Raw genomic sequence first — 8,148 nt, forward strand, 5'->3', positions numbered from 1 at the left:
CCCCCACTTTCACCAGACCTTGCCGGCAGAGATCCAGGAGACCCACACGGTGAAAGTTCTTCATTTCTGCCAGCTTCTGTCGGGAGTCCCAAGATCTCCCCTGCAGCAGTCCCCAGAAAGAGGGGTTCTTGGTGGAGAGACTTTTAGAGTTTTTCCCAATCTGAAGGGGTGGGCAATTTTTCCCTCTTCCCTTTTAGGTTCTTTGGTCTAATTAGTAAGACAGATTGGCAAGAGAAAAACTTTATATGTATAGGAAAACTATAAAATTAGAATCACAGGTGCTCAGGACATAGGCCCTGGACACCACCATCCTTAGGAAAGCACAGTAGGGCTCCAGGATCCTAATAGGGTGAGAAGCCTCAGGAAGAGGAGAAAGGCTGATGTTTGATATTCAGACATTTGCACCATGTAGAGAACTAGAGCAGAAAGGTTTGTCCCTGGTACAGGTTCTCTGTAAATTCCTTCAGGCAGTTAAGGGACAAGTAAACACCTTTACCTGAGTCTGCTGGGTCTTCTATGCATTTGGCTCAAAACCAATCCACATGCCAACACAGAACCTCTTGGGGTGATGTGTTCTCCCCTCCCCCGCCTTCATTCTCACCTGTGAAACTTCTCCAAGCAGAGTCCTAGTTGGCACATGGTTCCATCTCAACCAGCCTCATGGCTCTGGTCAAAACTCATCTGAGCTAGTTCTGTCTCATTTCTGGAGGTGCAGACACAGGTGGGCTCCCAAGTTTGGTCTATATTGTGCAAGCAACCATATCTAATAAACCACTTTCAACGGAAACAAAAAAAAAAATGGCTAATGATTACAACAGACCATAATCCCAGGTTTGGAGTCCTGAATGCAGCCAGTCACAAGAATGTCCTAGATATTGGGCAGAAGCATCTGCATGTGGAGTTAGGGCAGGAAGTGGCATCCTGACATTTTCCAGATTTCCAAGTTTTAATTGCTCTGGTGATCTGAGTAGGTGCACACAACAGGCATGAAGATGGCCTGTACGTGAGCTGTTGAGGAAGGTGGTTTGCTTAAGTTCATATCAAGTTCTCCCCTTTAGCTTGCATGGATTCAGAAAAGGGGCATTTTTTATTCTTAGTGATTCTAAGACAGAATAGGAAAAAATTAAATTTTGGAGTTAGATCCAAATATCAGAGAAACTTGAACTCAGGATTCAGTTTGTAGGTAGAAAACAATACGTCTGACATTAGAAGCCTTAGAATATTTACCCACAAAGGTTATTAGTAAATAGTTTCTCTACAATTACTTATTTCTAGTCAAAGATAATAAAAAATTATTGTTTGCCAAATAGTGATTGGCCAGATAGCTTAAGTCTGCTTTACCAGATTTTTAAGGAATATCAGATTCGACTTTTACAATCTCAAGATTAAGAAGCCAATCAAGACGCACCATCAGATCTCACCTGCAGTGGCTCTAAGATTGGAGTTTTCTTCAAACTGCCCCAAATACCCAGAGGCTCCTGGGCCTGCCTAGAAGTGATCTTTCTCACTCAACCATATCAGGCTGCTGGGAACCCTGTAACAATACACCAACACTGATTTTTCTAAGGGGTGTTACTGACGCCATAACTCAACTTAGTCCCTCAAAGCTCTTGGGTCAGCTCTGAGTCTATACCATTCTCAAATATGATGTCTTGGTCAAAACCTTGCTAATATAGCCAAAGCTTCCACTTGGGTCCTGTTACAAAAAAGACAGGTTCTTATTAAACTTTTGGAAGTAGTATTGTTATGGCAATAAAGCTAAGAGCTTCTGCATTCTGGAGGGATCAGATAGGAAGGAAAAGATTAATCATCTTCATTCACAAAGGTCTATTTTACCCAATTGTTGATAGCTTAGGAAAAAAAATAGATTTGTATAATCTGGAAAAACAAAACAATGCTTTTGAAACATCCTACAGGTTTTAAGAGTCTCCCTGAAGATGAAACAGTTTTATACACACACTTTGCCAAAAGCATCAGAAAAAAAAATTACTGTAAATGACAAAGACTTAGGAATGGCCATGGTTAAAGTATTGTTCAGAGTTCACAGGATAAGCAGGTGTAGTTATTACGAGGCAATAATTAAGTGACAATTTAAGGTACTTAGTGGACATTTTTGACAAGTTTCCATGAACTGCAGGTGCTTTCTATAATACCTGTATTAGTAACATACCCACATATATAACTGCAGGTTTATCATTACTTGACGATGCACCCCGCATCATTTAGCAAACCAAATAAACCTAGTTAATCTAACATCTCTTTTACAATGTGAAAGACAAATATTTTGAGATTTTCCAGAGACTTGCTGGAAAATCTCAAAGTTAATTTGAGCACAGACTATTTAGCATTTGATTTTGGGAAACCACCAAAACGTTTGAACATTTGATTAAATAGGATCACAGATTAAAATACTGATTTAGGGGACATGGGAACAGGATTCTAAAAGCAAGTACTGAACTCTACATAGGTGTGAAACTGCTTAGCACCCCTGAGAACAAGAGACTGGGTTTCCTTAAGAAATCAGAAAGGATGAAAACCTGAAGCTCAGGAAATTACTCGGTAAAACACACAATTTTTGCTACGCAGGCAGATTGCTTAAGAAACATAGGGTTCCTACTGAAGGAATGTCAATAATCTAAGAAAGCTTTTAAAGTAGAAAACTCAAATTCTAATTTTGCTCTAGTGTACTGATACCGAAACTCATTTTTTTTAAATCTTAAATCCATTCCCGTCCTCGCTTGACTACACATAAAGTTCCTCTCCCAAGATCCCTTTTCCATAAATCTTCTACAGCCTTTTTTTATGTATGTTCAGATGTTTTTTCCTGGTTCTTCCCCCTTTTTCTCATTCTGGAGCAAGCCATCATTTACTTTCCTTTATTATTTGAAAGTAGTTTTAATTACATGTATTGATCAGACTTTTGAACTCTTAAAATCCTTAATTCCTAGTGAAAACTAAGCAAGCAATTGTGGATATTACCCTTCTATTCTCTGGATTGGCCAACTGACAAATGCACTTCCTGAGTTGTAGAAACATTTTTCCCGATAATAAATTCTCTGTGGCATCATTCTGTGCAGGTTTCAACCAATCAGTGAATAATGTTGTGGCTGGACCAGCCCCTATGGTTCTTATGAGTGCCAGACCCCCTCAGCAATAACCATCAGGAAACTTTGATAAAATAAAGGTTTATTCCTTACAAGAGCTGGAAATTACAGAACACACCTGGGGCCACACAGTGAGGTCACAGGTAGAAGGAGAGCGTGCACATGGCCCTGGGCTTGTGCTCCTTTTGAGGGCAGGGGTCAGGGGGCACCCAGGGTTTTCTAGGCTCACTGTTCAAAGAGCAGAGATTTAAAGAATGGTGAGAAAAAAAGCAAGTGGCTTACATCGTCGGGTATCAACGTCAACCAAGATCTCCAAACACAGAAGCCTGGTTCATTATTAAGTCATGTGCTGGAAACACGCTTATTGGAGAGCTCCATCACTGGGGTGAGTGCCTGGGAAATCCATGTTTAAGGCTGAAAAGTAATACACACCACTCTGGGCTTTCAAAAAGGGACAAGACAGGTTTGCTTACAGACCCAAATACACAGTTCCTCTGTAAAAGGAAGCGAAGAGGGGATAAACCTATGTTCAGTGGTTAACGCTTCAGTATTTTATTGTATTTGGAAATCACTACAAGGAATGTCCAGCACCTGTCTCCCTGTAACTCTGAGGCTTCAAGTCACCAAAAAGATTTTTGAAACTATTTTAAGGCGACATACCATAAAACGTAATTTGTTGAAAATTTCACTTCTTAAAAAAGAATTCACTTTTCACATCTTACAAGTATTTACTTGTTCTTTATTATGTTTAGTCCCGAAAGTGTCACAATGAACTGCTAACCATCTTCAGTTATCTTTCCTACTGCAAAATTCTGTAAGAAAGAATATGAGCTTACTTGACTATTAGTGAAAGCAGTAGGATAAAGTATTATATTTAATGCCGATAACTCTGAAGATGTGGACTATTTTAATTAAACAATGTAAGCCATATTTATCAAAGATTATCCTAGACCACGGGATCTTGAGAAATATTTCCTTTCTCTACTTCTGAGGGTACACCTGATTTATATAAACACTTGTCCTTAAGCAAATTAAATGGAGTTCTTTGGATGGGTTCACCAAAACTTGTAGAGGTTAAAAAAATAATAATTTAGAATATAGACACAGACATATAAATATACAATTGGAATCAGATCTCATAACTTCACTTTAAAATTTTAGCCTTACGACATTTACAATAACCTACGACTAATTGATAAACAGCTGGATTCATGCTATTGTTTCTGGAGAATAGAAGACACTTCCTTGCTCAGATGGCTCTTTTTTTTGGCTAGTAATTGTGGAAGAAACCTAAGATACTTCCTAAGACTGGTTTTTCAACTATCCTTTTCATCTTTAAGCTTCTGGAAAGAAGAATTACCTTGTTTCCAGAAGAAAAGGTACAGCTGCCAGTTCCACCAGGAAGGACGTTTGTACCCAAAATTCAGATCTTTTACAGGATGTGAAAGCCTTTTGATATGAATAAGGGGGGTTTTGGTAAGAACCCACACTGCTCCAACTGCATTATCTTCAGTTTGCTTCTTTGTATCAGGGAGATGACCCACAACTAAGACAGAAGTCAGGAGGTTCTTACGATCTGGATTTAAAGTTATATATCTTTGTAAATTTCAATAAGTCTTTCCTCAGAAGACTTAGAGTGTTTTTCTTTCCCTCTTGTTTGTACAAAGTTTTATTTTTAGCTTAGGAGACAAGGCATAAAAGAAAGTTCTTCTTAACAGGCTGTGCATATAAAGCTTCTAATCTGGCCCATTTCCGAACATAAAACCACTCAAACACCTTTTAAATCTCTTGTCAGGTTTCAGCCAGAATAGTAAAAAAAAATTTCTGGCAATATTCAACTCTTTGGATGCAACAGGCATTCCCAAAGAGGATGAAAAACATGCCACCTTCCCAGGAGCCAGAGCCATTCCCAAGGTTGGCCAGAAGATTGACTCAGACGATTCCCCTGGGGGAGTGGGGTAAGGCAACATTTAATAAGACCCCAGCTACAGATCTACTACAACCGACTTTTGTGTTCAGCCACATTTTTGGGGCTTCCCTCAAAACTAATAGTCACCAACCCAAGTTCTTGGTACCCAATGGGTACCTGGAGGCAATTTCAGGAGTCACAACTCAAAGATCTACTTATATGTATTTTTGCATGTCACCGTGACTATCTGGGAAGGAAGGGACAACAGGAACATTACTTTCCTCCTCTGCCCAGGCACAGCAGAGATTGAGAGAGTTGACCGGCAAGAATTCTCACCTGTGGCTGGATTCTGCCATTGCCCCCCCACCCAACAATGCCATTGGGAAAGGGTGGGGTGCCCAAGGGGGTCTCATCCTGGTCCAGCACAATCTGTGCAAAAAGAATAAAACAACTCTCCCTCTCTTCATTATGGGGAATGCTTAGCTGAGACCCCTCTCTCTCTAGGACGCCTCATAAACACGAGGTAAGCTTATGTAGGCTGAACGGTCTCCACTGTGGTCACTGTAGTTCAAGATGACCTTTCATCGGGTTGACCTGCTCACTCAGCCTTAAAGCAAAATTTGATTCACCCCAGGCTCCCCAGGGGAAGGGGGTGATCCACTGTGCATCGCACGAGGACCCAGTCTCAGCTCTGGAACTAGGGTCCAGGATTTGCCAGAGACCTACCCATGACCTCCAGAGGTGTCAAGAAAGCACCGTGCTCAAGGGGCCCTCAGGTACCTTTGCCCGGCTGCTTGCTGCTCCTGGGGGTCAGTGAGAGTCTCCTTTGATCTCCTCTTCAGACATTGGAGCGGCTGTAAGATAAAATGAGGCCTATTAAAATTAAGGGGTTTTTCTCTTTGAGCCAAAATGGGTTTAAGCCAGGCAGCATTCCATCTCACAGATGGGAGGTCCAAGTTGCTGTACAAGATGGAAGAGTTTTAGAGGCGCAAGGGAGTAGGAACAAGGGGGTTATGCTAGACAGAAAAGCAGGTTGGTTAGTGTAAGGTCGCTGTCCTCAGGGGATGGCAGGGCTGTCGGGCAGATGACCTGACTCATGCAGATCAGAGGTTCCCGGTTGAGCCGTTTGAGATTCCATTTCTGGAAGAGGTTCTAATTTTGTCTTGGTTTGGCGACCATGGGGCTCAGGATAAGGTACTTTATTTTGGGTCTGTCATCTTGTTTTTAATGAGGGAGCATTCACAATCTTATTAAGAGCAGACCAGAAGTCTGAGAAAATCTTTCATCTGCTGAAAAGACAAGGACAAAGTTTTAAGTTTATACGAGCACACTACTGGTATGAAAGCTGCAGCCGCCCCGGAGGGAGTGGTGACCACCAGAGGTGCCCCACTTGTAGGGGAGACCAATGTTTCCCTGCTAGGTTCTTTGGCTGGCCTGATTATTAATGGTCATTAATAGAAGACAAATTTCATATGCACAGGAGCCCCATAAAAATAGACTCACAGGGAACCAGGCAATTCAAATATTTGTCCAGCCATGAAGTCTCAGAATACAGAAAGTTCAGCTCTGGGAAGAGTCCCCTTTCTGGTATAGGCCCCCTACCTAAATTTTCAGGCTTTTAAGGAGTTAACAAGTTCTTCCTGAGTTTGCTGGGTCTTAACTGATTTTTAGCTCAAAGAATCCACGTGCACCCTGGTAGTGCATTCAGGGATGGTCTATCACACTCTCCCTCAGAGAGTGGGGAGAGAGACAGACAGACACGTTCTCAGCCCATAGCATCCCACACAGGGGACACAAGAGCAGCGACAGCACCGCTCACATACCTCCTAATACCATCATACAGGGGTCAGAGTTGAACACAAACTTAGGAGGCATCATTCCATCGATAGCACTTAGGTTTGAGGAAGTCTGCTTACTACCCTAATTTGCTCCTAGCACTAACGCCGACAAGGACAAACATTTACCTTATCTGTGTTTCCAGGCACTCCTGCTTTAATTTGGTCATGAAGAACTGGTCATTGCAAATGCGTGAAGGACACCAGAAGATGCCAATATTTTGGATCACTATAGATCATTCCTGCATCGGAGAGAAATTCCTAAATAAGATACAAGCATAGTGATGTGGGCATCTTGGTTATGTCAAAAGATGCTAAAAAAAAATGTGGACCGATATATTTTATGAGGTCTATCAAACCTCTCAGCTTCAGAAAAATGCTCAGTTTGGCAGTGGCTACTTTGAACCATAAGAAGTATCTGATTATAATCCTTAGAGAAGGAGCATGAAGCATTTATCTTGTGGAATCCAGACTCTACAGTTCCTGATTTGTCGGCAGGCTCTCTGGGTCTTAAGAACAAGTTCTAAAAATAGGACCTTAACTCCTAGCTTAGTAAGTAGGTAGGAATAACTCTTTGTACATTAACTTTTGCAAAGAGAAATGGATAAATTCGAGTGATGAGGTAGCCCTATGGTTCAGGATTGTGACCCTGACCCCCACACAGGTCCATGTGCATGGTCTGTCCTTCACTACTCGTGTGGGGACAAACATGTTACTTGGACCCTCTGTCTCTGAGCTTCAGGTTACTTCATAAAATGGAGACAACAGTAATGAAGCCTACACCTCATAGGACCATTAGGAGAATGGTGTTCCTCTTTGAAGCCCTGAAAACAATAGCTCAGTGCCTGCTACCCAGAATATAAATGTTAAATGTATAGTTCTTCACAAGAATCCATCTTGAAGGAAGGTCCAAAATACCTACATCTTACAGGATCCCATCAACTATGCCAAGTGGCACCCAAATTCCCATCTCAACCTTGTAAGCTATTCAGGGGAAGAAGATCCTTCTAGGAAAATCAGCCACTGCTGGTAACAGGACAAGATCAGTTCAGGCTAACTGGTGTCTCAAAACTGAAGACATTTGTACAGGAAGTCCAAGTACCCCAATACCAAAAAAAGAGTAAACTTCTTTAAAAGGTGCTAGAAAGTATACATGTTATTCCTTAGAGGTATCTGAATAAGATTTTGATAAATGGCCAGTACACAAAATCATGTTTATGAAATTATCTGAAAGGGGAAGAAAACCTTATACACAGATGTATTCAATATCCACTCCTAGTAAAGACTCTACTGTAATAAA

General features: G+C 41.3%; 1 long non-coding RNA gene across 1 annotated transcript; it reads right to left on the minus strand.

Annotated features, from left to right (window-relative positions):
- Positions 1–3,208: 3,208 nt before the first annotated feature.
- LOC106560148 lies at positions 3,209–7,099 on the minus strand. Its single transcript, XR_005354976.1, has 3 exons — positions 6,978–7,099; positions 5,794–5,867; positions 3,209–3,518 (listed from the first exon to the last, which is right to left on the minus strand). It is a non-coding gene; the product is annotated as an uncharacterized LOC106560148 (long non-coding RNA).
- Between the last annotated feature and the right edge of the window lie 1,049 nt (positions 7,100–8,148).

This window comes from Canis lupus, chromosome 2, assembly GCF_011100685.1.
Source record: "Canis lupus familiaris isolate Mischka breed German Shepherd chromosome 2, alternate assembly UU_Cfam_GSD_1.0, whole genome shotgun sequence".
In the NCBI taxonomy this organism is placed as follows: Eukaryota; Metazoa; Chordata; class Mammalia; order Carnivora; family Canidae; genus Canis; species Canis lupus.